The sequence below is a fragment of the Panthera tigris genome, chromosome C2 (assembly GCF_018350195.1).
Source record: "Panthera tigris isolate Pti1 chromosome C2, P.tigris_Pti1_mat1.1, whole genome shotgun sequence".
In the NCBI taxonomy this organism is placed as follows: Eukaryota; Metazoa; Chordata; class Mammalia; order Carnivora; family Felidae; genus Panthera; species Panthera tigris.
Genome location: NC_056668.1, coordinates 2937104 through 2950588, shown reverse-complemented (window position 1 = coordinate 2950588; position 13485 = coordinate 2937104).

Below are 13485 nucleotides of genomic sequence, written 5' to 3'. Positions count from 1 at the left end.
CCATCCCAGAGTCCCTTGTTCAGATGTCTCTTCTTGTCCTTGATGACATTTCACTGTCCTCCCCCTCCTTTTCCCTGTGATTCCCTGTAAACGAGGTCTTAGATCTGAAGGCCCCATCGCATCCAGGCTCACCTGGCTTGGGCCAAAACTTCCCCAGCAGGGCTGTGTGGCCCGGAGGCTGCGGGACGCCCTGCCCCAAGCAGGGGTGGAGCCGGGTCCCTCCCCGGCAGAGCTGCAGCCCGCGGCATTCATGTAATTACTTGTTGGCATTATCTTAGAAAATACAAAAAATCTCAAATAACGATGTCAGATTCAGTACAAATAGTAAGACTTACCGAATGATATTTATAATTTCTTTATCATCTTTTGTCCTTAAAAAAATCCCATTGAAAACAATCTAAATACTGTAATACAATCTAAAGAACATAAATTTATATAAATTGGTTGTTTTCTTTTTGTAAGGATACTTTCTTTTTCAGTTTAAGCTTTTGAATACGAAAACATTTACATAGTTCCCTTTCTTTCTTTCTCTACTTATTTTTGAGAGAGAGCGAGAGAGAGCGAGAGAGAGAGAGAGAGAGAGAGAGCATAATAAGCCAGGCAGGGGCAGAGAGAGACACACGGAATCTGAAGTAGGTTCCAGGCTCCCAGCTGTCGGCACAGAGCCCGAGGCGGGGCTCAAACTCATGAACCGCGAGATCATGACCTGAGCTCAAGTCAGACACTTAACTGACTGAGCCACCCAGGAGCCCACAACATTTACATAGTTCTGAAGTCAAACACTGTGAGATCATGGGAAACATTTGTACCGGTCTCTGCCCCCGTCCCCGGCACAGAGCTCCCGAAGGCCTCGTAATTTTCTAGGTGACAAGGGCACTGGGAGCATCTTTTGGGCTAATGAGGTGACTCAGTGGGCTCCTGGATGGCTCCTGGGTCTTTCTGGGGACCAGCGGGACTGGAAGCTCGGAACTTTCAGCCCCGACCCCCAATTCTCCGGGGAGGGGGAGGGGCCAGGTATGGAGGTGATGAGCCGCCTCACTCCTGCGTGAGGAAGCCCCGCCAATCCCAGCAGGTGGGGCCCAGAGAGCTGCCGGGCGGGTGCACACGTCCCCGCAGAGAGGGTGACGCACCCCAAGTCTGCGGGACAGAAGGTCCTGTGCTCAGGACCCTCCGGGACCCGCCGTACCCACCCCTCCATCCGACTGCTCATCTGCAACTTTGTCCCCTCCTTTATCACATAATGACCCGGTGACCGTGTTTCCTGGAGATCTGGGAGCCGCTCTAGCAAACTGATGGAAGCCCAGGAGGGTCGTGGGAGCCCTGGTTGCAGCCGGTGGTCAGAAGCGGTGGGTCCACTGGGCCCTGCTGGTCGTGGTTGGCACCTGAAGGGGGGGTGTCGGGGGTGACAAGGGTAGGGTGTCGTGGGACTCAGCCCCTAACCTGTGGGATCCGACGCCGTCTCTGGGTGGATGGTGCCAGAATTGAGTTAAATTGTAGGACACCCGGCTGGGGTTGCGGAGAATTGCTTGCGGTGGGGACCAAAGCTCCCACGTGTGGTGACAGAAGCATCAGGGCCAAGTGTTCTGAGCGGTAAGGGAGACAGGAGAAGGGCTGGGTGGGTTTTCTAACGCACACCCTATCGCAAAGTGTCACTGCCCTGCTTCACTCCGCTTACCCCGCAATCACCATTTTTATCGGTTTCTGATTGATCAGTCCAGTGCTCGTATCTTTTGCAAATATAAATAAACACGCACATATTCCTATTTTTACCTTTTATTGCACCAAAGACAGCACACTGCCTACTGCATCCAGCTTTATCCACTTGACAGTGAGTCTGGAGACGGCTCCTTACCGCTCCCTGGAGGGGGGAGGATGGGCCCAGGACGGGGGAGCCCAGCCGGCTGGAAGGGGGCCACGCGCTGAAGGCCCAGAGCTTCTAGGGGAGCTGGTCGTTGGAGGGCAGGGCCGGGAAGGATACAGGCTGTGCTCCAAGGTCGATCCCAGCCGGCCTGAAAGATCTCACGGTTCAGATGCGGTTTCCTCATCTGTGTGGGACTGTGGGACGATGGAGCGGGTTGAACAGGGTTCCCCCAAACTCACGTCCGCCTGGAACGTCACAATGTGACCTTGTAGGGAAATAAGGTCTTTGCAGACGTAATCAAGCTGAGGTGAGGCCCTAGCGGTGAGTGTGGGCCGGTGTCTTTATAAGAGGAGGACTCACAGGCACACAGGGAAGGGGCCAGGCGGCGATGGAGGCAGGGACTGGGGTGATGCGACCCAAGCCTGAGAACATCACGGCTGACGTGTGGGGCCCACACTCCAGCCTCCAGAACGCTGCGTGAGGGTGTCCCTTGTTGGCTCGCTTAGGTCCTGCGGCCCAGCCCCGTGACAGAGACGGGCTCGTCTCTCTGGTCACTTTCTGCTCTGGACCCAGAGGGCTATTCCAAATTAAGTGGCACTTGAATCCCAGAAACAGGCATCCGGAGCCCTGCGCCCAAGGAGGCCGCCCGGCACAATCCTCTCCCTCAACGCTGCTAATCAGTCAGGCAAGAACAGCGACTGTAAACAGACATTAGAATATTCCCAATTACGTATGCATCTCCCGGGCAAAATTACATTTCCATAAACGCTGCAGAAACGGCTCAGAGAATGTGACCAGCGGGGCCAGCCTGGGAAGCAGGGTGGGGGCACCCAGCAGACCCAGGCCCGCCCGGCCAGCCCCAGCCCCTCCCAGCCCTTCAGTACCTCTGTGCTGCTGGGATGGACATTCCGTCCCGGGGTCCCCGTCACCCCAGACTCAGCCGTTCAAGGCGGGACTCGCCTTGTCTCCCCGGAGCCTCCCGCACTCTTCCCGATGGTGGGCCAAAGTCCCCTCCGTGTGCGCGTCCCTCTGGGTCAGCCCCGAGGCTGCCTCGGACACCCGCCCGCGGCTCGTCGAGCCACCAACACCACTACTGCCGTGGGAAGGTTGCTCACCGCCCCGCCCTCGCCCTGCTTGATCGCACACCTGCCCCCTGCGTCCACCGGCTCTGGACACCCTGGGGATTCAGCCCCGGGCCTGCAGGCGTGTGCTGTCACCCAGGCACGCGTGGCCCCCTGTCCACGGGAGTCACGGAACTAGCCTGGACAGGGTCCGTGTGGGCAGCCGGCCCAGCGCATCTGGTCGCTGCCAATGGAGGAGCCGGAGAGAGGAAAGGCCCTTCTCCCGCGCTGGACGCTGCCCGGTGCATCACGGTCCCTGAGTGGAGCCGGAGGAGGCGGGCTGCCGGGGGAGTTCTGCCCCCCACCCCCAGGCGCAGAAACCTAGGAGCGCTATCTCCCGCCAGCAGGATGGGCCCCGGCCGGCCAGGGGCACCGGCCACCTACTCCATTTGCCCACACGCGTTCGGTCTGCTCGCCCGTGGCTGGCTCCCTCCTCGATGTCCCCAGAGGCGCGTGGCCGGGGGAGCTGGGGGAGGGGAGACACGTGGGGGTGTGCATCTAGAGGACGAGCGGTCCCCTTCCCTGCAGGGGCTCGCAGACCTGCCCAGGTCGTCACCACTCTCACGGGAATTCTTGGGACTCGTGGTTTGGACAGATTTTATGCTGCTCTTTGGTTCCAGTTACTGACTCTTTGATAGCGGACGGTCCGTTCTGGTTGCTTGCAAGGGTTCTCTAGGAACCCGCTCAGCGGGGCCAGGGGAAGTGGCAGTCTGTCCACGCTCAGGGCCCCGCGTGGCCGCAGCGAAGGAGGGAGCGGAAAGACTCTGGGTGTAGAGAAGGCGCCGGCAAAATCCACTTCTCCCCCAGGGCGGCCAGACTTTGGGAGCCTGCCCTGCCCCTTCTCAGAGCCCACCCCCCACCCAGTTCACCCCGCGCTGGGCTCAGTTGACAGCTTCTTCCCCCGATGCAGCTTCTGCAAATCAGTCCGTGAGGTCTTTTCCAGGCCCTAGAGATCTCCCCAGAGAGTTCCAGAGAGTTCCAGGGCCCCAGCATTCCCCACATGGTCTGGTTCAAGGTGAACACTCAGGGCACAGCAGACAGTCCCCTTGGGTTTTTTGCTTGAACGCTTTCTCCTTTCAGAATCCCTGTTCTCTGGGCCATGAACCCAGACCTTTCTTTTCAGAGCGAGTGTTTTTGCCCTCTACGATCTGGGCCTGGGTTTGCCTTTGCCACATGCCTCCCCCAGGCCACTTTGCCCCCCAGGCCACGCTGCCCCCCCAGGCCATGCTGCCCCCCCAGGCCACGCTGCCCACCCCCCCCAGGCCATGCTGCCTTCCAAGGCCACACTGCCTCCCCCCACCACGCTGCCCCCCCCCCAGGCCATGCTGCCCTCCAAGGCCACACTGCCTCCCCCCACCACGCTGCCTCCCCCAGGTGACCACAAGCTGGGTCCGGCCTCTCCCATCTCACACCATGTGTGGGCAGGTATGAGGCTCCGGGGGTCATGTGTTTACTTCTAGTAGGGTGAAGGCGTGATGAGATGGGTGGTGGTTCATCTCTCTGCAGGAAGCCTGACTTCTTTGTTGCTCTCTGACGTCACCAGGACCCGGCCCTGTGCTGCCTGCTGTATGCGCTGCGGGCCCTCCCCGGACCCATTGCTGGCCCACCGGTCTGACCCTCGGGGAGATGTGGCAGGTGCTGGGGGTGGGGAGAGGGAAGCCGGGAGGCTCAGACTGAGACTGCCCTGACGACACGGCGATCCGTCTACCAAGCTCTGTGATGGGCAGCGGCGGGGGGTGGGGAGACAGCTGCGGAGGAAAGAAAACTCATCCTCTGCCTCTGCCGGGGTCCCATCTAGCAGGGAGGTGAGATGATCACTCAGGGGGACGATGATGCCAGTGCCATAAACACAGCTGCCCCAGTGGTGGAGCCTGTCAGCAGCAGGGTTGGGATTTCTGGAGGCCAGGCCAGTATGGGCAGTTCCAGAAGGAGCCCAGGGAGGAGGTGAGTTTGCACATGTATCTGCCCAAACCCGAGATCCCTTTCCTCGCTTTCAAGAGCCAGGAAGGCTCTATCTTCCCGGTACCTTACCGTTGCTTTGCTCCCCGTAAGCGTCTAGAGAACCCCGTTTCAATACATTGAGAATTACACTGTTCAGTTGCACAGAGGATTCCTTTGGTTACAAGGGACGGGCCCCAAGCGAAGCTCGTTTCAGGAACGAAGAGTTTTCTGGTTCACTCGACAGGAGAGTGTAGAAGGCAGCTAACTTTTAGGCACGGCTGCAGCTCAAAGACGCCACCGGGCAGCATCTTACTCAGACTCTAACCTTGATTTCACTTGGCTTTGCTCTTGGGCGAAGGTGGCCCCAGAGCTCTAGGCTTAGGGGGTCCTCAGGACTCCCCACTTGGAGGACCAGAGTCATTCTGCCTTCACCATTCCAGCAAAACCCTGAGCGTCGTTTTGATTGTTTGGACTTGGGTCGCCACGGGCGTCCCTTAACTGGTTTCTGGGGGTGGGGGCGTGCAGTTCTCTCTTTGGCTGGCCTTGGGTCACGTGACTGCGGCCAGCCCATGTGACCACCCTGGGGATGGCGAGGCTGTAAGCCAGCAACAGAAGCCATCATGAGGGTAAAGCTTGGGCAAGGAGGTTTCGCTAAAGGGAAGCAGAGGGATTTTGTTCCCGAGACGAAGAGGAAATTGTATCTGGGAAGTTGAAAGCACCGTGCCTGGCAGTCCGGGGAGAGATTTCCTGCCTCCACTCCCAGCTGATAGTGCCCCTCGGGGCCCTTACACCTCATGTCGGGAGCACCCCGACTTTCTCATGCCCGGCGGGGCGGGGGTCATCCAGAGGTCACAGTGCTAGGGACACAGTAGGTGCTCCACAAACGTGTGGGGCGCAGAAGCATCCAGTAGGCACTTGCAACCAGGCAAATCACGAATCCTCCTGTCTTGTAGCATCCAGGTCGCGTCCCTCACTTTGCGGAGCGTCCCTGTGTGGGCGTGAGACAGGTGGACGGAGGCAGAGGGGCGTGGGCAGGTCAGCCCTCAAAGGGCCATTCCCGCCCCTCCTGCGGGGGTGCGGTGCCCTCTGGGGGCCTAGCCCCGGAGACCCCCAGGATGCGAGTTATCTAAAACACTTCCCCCTCTCCGCTCACATCAGTTGCAGGTCAGGATCCGTTTGACGCCAATGGAAAATCTGTCGTGTGACTTGTGGAGCGGCCCGGGCCATCGGGCGTGTGACAGTGAACAGGCCAGGCTGAGCTGCGACTCCTCAGAGAGGGCTGGGAGGGGGCACACTCGGGCCCGTCACTCCCACGAGGTTGGCCTTCGGGCTCCGGGACGAGGGCCACGGCTCTCTCGGGAGAACACGGAAGGCGGTGGCAGGCAGGCCCTCCTGGCTTGGAGGGGGTCAGCCCTCGGCTGGCCCGGGCTTGGCCTGGCCGGTGGGAATGATCCCAGGATTCCAGGCATTTGCCCCGGGAACAGCTGCAGGGACAGCCTGGGGCCTCAGTGCTCCGCCCCCACCCTGGAGCCCCCTCCCCTGCCCCAGCCTGTCCGCTCAGCTGCTCGGGAAACCTGGCAGCAGGAGGTGCTGGGAGATCTGAGATCCGAGGAGGGAAAAACCTGTTTCTCAGCCAGCCCTTCAAACGGAAACCGTCCTCAAACCCTGAGAGCTGGGGCTTTCTTCTTTGCAGAGCTGTCTGCTTTCTGGGTTGCCAGGGGCCTGGCTGGGGCTGGAAATAGAAATGCATTCCGTGCATTCATTCACTTAGCAAATATTTACTAAGCACCTCCCATGGGCCGGGCCTGGGCCAGGCGCTGCGTCCTCTCCTCCCCCTCATCGTATGTCGGTGAGCAAAACAGACAGACCTGGGCCTGTATGGAATTAGTGCCCGCGTGTGGGACGACAGGAAAAAAGCAAAAAAGAGAACACAGGACTAAAGTAATAGGTTAAGAGGCGCTAAGTGCTACGGAAAAAGCAGGGCAGGCAGGGTGGGGCGGCCTGGGGTCCGCGGTCGCACTTCCGCTCAGGCTGGGGCAGCGAGGCCGCGCGGGGGCTGTGAGCGGAGGGGAGACCCCTCGGCGCGTGTTCTCAGGCTCCGTCGGCTGCCGCGTGGAAGCAGATGGCGGCAAGGGTGGCAGGGAACCCAGTGGGAGGGTGTTGCGTGATCCAGGGGTGATCCGGCGAGGCGGTCGAGTGGGCGGACCCCGGTGCGTTCTGAGGAAAGAACCGGCGGGGGTTTCCCGGGAACGAGCAGAACTTGGATCGGGTCCGCAACAACGTCCGTGGGGGATGCTGTAGGGGTGGGAGGCGGGAAGGGCCATTGCTCAGCCTACCGGAGGCTGGAGAAGCGGGTCCACCCGTCTGGGGTGTTGGGGGCAGGCATCGGGGGTCCCGGGGACGCTTCGCGGTTGGGACGGACACGTGTAGGTCTGAGACCTCCGCCACAGTCACGCGGCGCCACACTCTGTCCCTAGAGAGCCGGCCCCCAGGCGTGGGGCAGGGCGCGACACCTTCCCTGGGCTGGGCCTGGCCCCTCCAAGCCCCTTCAAGAGCCCCCCACTGCCACGTGGGGACAGGGTCTGAGAGCGACGTTGCTTCTGTGGTCTGTGCGTGCGTGCGCGTGTTTGGATTGGTTTAAAAAGTGACCGAGGGAACTCATGTGGAAAGAACCCAAGGTCAGGAAGGGCTCTGCCATGTGGACTTGGAGTGTGAGAGCCCAGCGCCCGGGGCCTCAGGGGGAGGGGAGCAGCGTGCTGCAGCAGGGGGAAGGCGCGGACGCCCAGCCGGTGGCTGGCACGCTCCTCCCCGCGACTCACAGACCCACGTCCCTGCCGTGGGCGGAGAAGCTACTCATTGACCAGGAGGAGGGTGGAGGAGGGAGGCCGGAGGGGGTGGAGGGCGCGAAGAGGAAGTCAACATTGTCCGAGTGGGTGGGCATCTGGGGCGGGAGGAACCCCGTGGGGAGGGCGGCATCCCCACCCCGGGAGGCCGCTTCCTGCGAACGGCCTGTGGGAACCTTGGGAAGTAAGTAACCCGAATAAGAGGGCACAGGGGCCTCCACAGGTGTGACCGGTGCTCAGTGGCTCGGGGAGGGTCAAGGATGCATCGACGGCCACCGTGAACGGGGGCTAGGTGGAGGGTTCACAGCTAACAGGACTATCCTGGCCAGGTGGTCGGGTCGGGCGGCCCTCACCGTGCCCGGGGAACCCGCCTGGGCGGCCGCGGACGGGACGCGAGGTGACCGGTGTAGGGCTTCGAAAGGAAATCGACGCCGGACACGTGACCTGACCGCAGCTAGCAACGTGCCGTGAGACGGCCCCGGACTCTAGAGGGGGGCTTACCTCGTCTCCAGCGCTGGGAACATCGTCATCACCGCCGTCGGCACAACCTCCGCATCCACCGTCGTCACCTTCACCACCACTACCGTCATTAACGCTGTCAAATGTCTCCCGTTTGGGGGGTAATGACCGGCTATTTGCTCCCCCCAGGTACCCTCTCATCCGAGACAGGAACCTCCCGTTCTCTCCACCCCACGCTCTGCCCCAGGGAGCTGCCCAGCAGGTGGGCGACTTTGCCCACCTGACTCCCTCACCCTCTAGCTTCCGGCCGGGACTTTCGGCCAAGCAGAAAGAGTAGAGGACGTCATACGGAGGAAAGCGTGTGGGGAGGGCTGCGTTTTCTCCTTCACCCCCCGTTAGGAGAGTAGCTGCCATCAGGCCTGAGGCCCCGGCCCTCGCTCGGTAACAAGCATCCTTCCCAGACCCCTTCGGCCTGGGGGTGGTCACAGCTCCCGCCCTCACAGGTCCACTGGTGCTGCGGCGGCTCTGGTGGTTTCCCTCAACCCTGGCAACACCTCCGAAAATGCTCTTTTCATGAACAAGCCTCTTTTCTCCCATAAGCGGGCCATCTGTTTCCTGCCTATTCTGAGAGACGCCAGCCTCGTGGTGTGCCAGGCGCCTCACATGCGGTCCCAGCGGCACCTGTACAAAGCCCCCATCAAAGCATCTGGCAGCACCTGCGCCTGGGGCATCTGGGCTGAGTTCAGGGACACGGCCTGCCCCAGGGGGCCCCGGGGGCCCCGGGGGCCTAGGAGACAGGCAGGGCCTCAGCCAGACGGAGCAGAGTCCAATTCCAGAAGCTGAGGTGGCGAGCAGGTGGGAGGGAGCCTGTTGGAATCAGGCCTGGGTGCAACGGGGATTTGCCCACGCCTGGGGGAGATCCAGAGTGGCCCCTGGAGCCTGCCCTGGCTGCCCCCGGGGTGCTGGGAGGCCCTGCTGGGTGGGGGTGGGGGAGGGTGGTGGCGGGAAAGACAGACCCCTCTCGGTGGGGATACCGCGCCTCCCGCAACAGCGCTGGGTGGGGAAGTGCCAAGCCGCTCCTCTCTCCTCTGGGCTAAGGCCTCTCTCTCCGCTGACTTCCCTTCCTGCCCCTCTTCCCCTTTGCTCCCCCTGCCCCACCCAGGTCTGTGCTCCCTGAGGAGCTCCTGTTTTGCCCTCTCCTGCCACCAGGCCTCTGGCTCTGCCGTCAGCGGTCATGACCCTCGAAGGAGAGCCAGCCCTTGGCACAGGGCCACCAAGCCCAGTCCTCAGCCTCTCCTGTCCCCTGGACTCTGGATGGCGGCCTAGAGGGGGCCGTCCAGCCCAGCCCATCTGGGGGTCTGCAGGAGTGGGACACGCTCTTTGCACGTGTGGGACTTTGTCATTTATCTGGGCCTGGCTCTTTCCCAGAGGGTCCTCATTCCTGAGCCTCGGGGACAACGGACTTATCAGAGTAGGGCCTCTGGCTCCTGGAGGAGGTGCCGTCTCAGGAAAGGCTGAAACTGGCCTCACCAAACAGGTGAGGCCGTGGAGCCCATGCAGGCGGGAGAGGGGCTGACCCGGGGTCAGGACTCTGTTCCCCTTCCTCTGGGCTCCAGGCCTCTTCCCTGGCCACCAGGCCCTGTTGGTTTCCTTCCAGGTCTGACCCTCGATGTAATTGTTACCCTCCCCAAGACCCCTGCCGCCAAGCCTCCCCTCCCCCTCCTTCCTCTTTCTCTCCTTGGTGACGATAGTGACAGCACCAAGCGAGAGCCCCGGCACCTGCTGGCCACCAGACCCGTGTAGCATTTGGGGGTGGCTCCCTTTCCTTGAGCACACCCCCCACCGTGGAGGCCATGAATTAATGCCCCAGAGGGAGAGGTCCCAAGTACCCACGACAAAGTCACCATGTCCCCAGAATCTCATGTTTTTACTTAAAGCAAAATTCATTCACATATGGTTTTCTCCTCGGTACGGATTGACGCTTTACGATAAGTGCTCCCAGAAGGCTTTGCTCACCCCGCCCCAGAGCCTCCTGAGCTGAGCTTCCTGCTCTCAGAAGTTGCTGATGGCTCAAGGCATCGATGTCAGGGTGACTGAGTGACAGCGTGTCACCCGGCGGGCAGGCAGGGGAGCCAGACTCCGAGTCTGGTCTTGGCCAGCACAGGGCAGGGTGGGGACCCGGCTGCCCGAACAAAGGCCTGTTTACCAGGGCAGGAGGATGCCGGCCTCGGGCCTGCCAGGCCCTGCGGGATCCACCCACGGGCTCACAATGGGCAGCTTGTGTCCCAGCCATCCGATCCTCCTGGGGCCACCCTGGGCCTGGCGCCGTGGACAAGGCAAGCGGGGGGTCGGGACGGGCAAGGAGGAACCTCTGTGTCCTTGGCCAGGCCAGATGCACGTGTGTGCCTGCGGGTCAGCTGAGACAGCATGGGCAGAGTAGTGGCCCCAAAGCTGCCCACGTCCTGATTCTGGAAACTGGGAATGTGTTACTTTCTGTGGCCAAGTAGGGTCTGTGTCAGAGAGAGGCTGGCTGTGAATGGAGGGGGGGGGCCCACAGGCCAAGGGGTGCAGAGACCTCTAGAAGCTGGAAAAGACCAGGAAACTGATTCTCTCCTGCAGCCTCCAGGAGGAACCAGTGCCGCCCACACCTTGCCTTTAGCTCAGTGAGACCCTGTAGGACCTCGGGCCCAGGAGACTGTACGGGACTAAATCTGTGTGGGTGATCTTTGTTAACGGCAGCGACAGGGGCCCCGTGCGCATCGGGACCCGCTCCCCACCATGAGTCACCGGAGGCCATTACAACCTGGCAGAGCCTGGAACTCCCCACCTGAATCTCAGGGAGAACCCCTTCCATGAGGGGCTGGGGGATCAGGTGAGATGGGGCACACAGGGCCCAGCACAGCAGGATGGCATCCGTGTGGCCAGGGCCAGCTCCTTCCTCCCGGTGGCGTGGGCCCCAGACACTGGTTCACCAGCTTGTGTGGGTCAGGGCCTGTCACTGGGGCAAGGGGGCGTGGGCAGCCTGTGAGGTGGGCCGTGGGTATGCGGGGAGGCTGAGGGGGGAGGCTGGGGAGCCTGGAAAAGGGAGCCGTGTCCCTCCAAGATGTCCCCAGGTGTGGAGTATGCTCCCTGCGCTTACGGCTCCAGTGGGCTGCGGGTGAGCAGAGACATTGATCCTCCCGGGCCCAGAGCTGCGCGTGGGCAAGACAGATCCTCTGCGGGGAGCCCGGAAGCAGCCAGCCTCTCTCTGTTGCCAGGGAATCCAGCAAAGGTGAGGGTTTTCTGCAAGATCAGGATGTGGAAGCAGGGAGACCAGGGAGGGTGGCAGGGTGCTGGGCGGGGGTCACGGTGGACAGCTGGACTGGAGGGGCCGCACGGTGCTGAGGGAAGGAAACCCGCAGAGGGCCCGTCTGGCGCAGAGGAGGGGCGGAGGGACGGTGCCAGGAGGCGGTCAGGGCTAACGGGCCGGGCCTGTGGTTGGTACGCAGCTGGACCCCATGAGGGGCCCTCCTAAGCCCCATGAGGCGCCCCCTGACCAGGAAGGGGGCGATGTCCAGGTGGAGACAGCCGCTTCCTGGAATCTTCCCATCTCTACCAGCGTCCTGGACCACCACTCAAAGCAGCATACATCACTCGTCTGGAACAGTCTGGAACAAGGTGTCGGCCGGGCCCCGCCCCCTCTGGAGGCTCTGGAACACGAGCTGTCCCCGCCTCTCTCCCAGCTCCGGAGTTGCTGGCAATTCTTGGGGTTCCCCGCTCTCTGGCCTACATCCTCACATGGCTTCTCTCTGTGTCTGTGTGTCCTTTTCTGTCTCTGTTAAGGACACTCTCACGGGATTGAGGGCCCACCCCAATCCAGCCTGGCCTCCTCGTAACTTGATTAGACCCACAAACACCCGGTGTCCAAATAAGGTCCCTTTCACAGGAACGGGGGTTAGGAGTGGACATCTCTCTTCGGGGGACAAAACTCAGCCCACAACACCATCCACACCACGGAACGGAGCAGAGACAGCCGAGGGCCACCCTGGGGCGCACGCACGGGGGCACCGGGAGGGTCTGTGTCCGTGAGCCCATGCCCCCTCTGTGGACCAAGGTGACTCTGAAAGTCTTCTCTGTTTTCCCACTGGTGGAGCTGGGCCAGCTCTCAGCATGAGGCTCTCCCACTCCGATCAGGAGGCTGGGACCAGACCCGCAAGCGGGGCCCCCGTTGCCCCTCCTGGGCCTGGGTCTCCTCCCCTGTGGCACAGGATGGTGGACACAAGCACACGCGTCCAGGACGGAACCGCAGGTAGAGTGCAGAGCCCGTAGTAGGGGCGGGACACGCGTGTGTCCTTGTGGACAGGTGCACAGCCCTGTGACACGTGCTGGGGACACCCTCAAGGACCGTCCCCCACCCCCTCTCAAAGTGCAAAGGTCAGCCACTGGACAGAAGCCTGGTCACGGGGTGCGGCAGCCACTGCGGGAGCAGCGACCGGCTCCGTGGAGCTTGACGGAGCGTCCGCGGGCTGAGTGAGGCCAGAGGAGTTTCCGGAGCGAAGGGCGGCGTCTGAGGGAGCTGTGGAGGCCGTGCAAGCCTCCCACACAGAGCCGGGTCCCGTGCAGCCGGCCTGCCACTCGCTCCCTGGCCGGTGATTTTGGACACGCGTGATGGCCGCGGCAGGCCGGAGCCTGTACCCGGTGGCCCTCACCGCCGGTGCAGCCAACCCCACGGGGCGAGGCTCCTCCTGCTCCTTTCCACCGAAGCAACACGACCCTGCCAGCTGGGGCTTCATAAGGAGCTGTCCCTGGAGACAGGGTCCTGAGCGAGGGGATCTGGGAGTAGTTCCGGATGATGCCCGTGGCCGTGGCAGAGCCCCCATGGACGGGTTTAACCTCCCGCTGGAGTTAAAGGCCCGGTGGGTCTGTCTCTGGCCCGGGGGTTCTCTGGGAAAGTCGTCTCAGAACTCAGCCAGCAGCAGCCAGAAGGCAGAGAACAACTCCCCACAGAGACCGCCCAGGCCCCTCAGCCCCCGGTGTCCCACAGGTACCCCTGAGTACGAGCAGTCACAGAGCGTGTTGGGTGCCCCAGGGGCCACCAGGCGCTCCCCTACACGACAAACTGGTGAGCCCGAGACCGCTGCCCGAGAGGCCCCCCGCCACCCCTGCTCACCAGCAACTAGAAACGTGGCCTTTGGGGAAGGAAGGGCTACCCCTCCCCGAGCCAGAAACTCAGATACTGTCCGCCTGGGAATCTGGGGTGTCTGTTCCCGTTTCCCTCTGC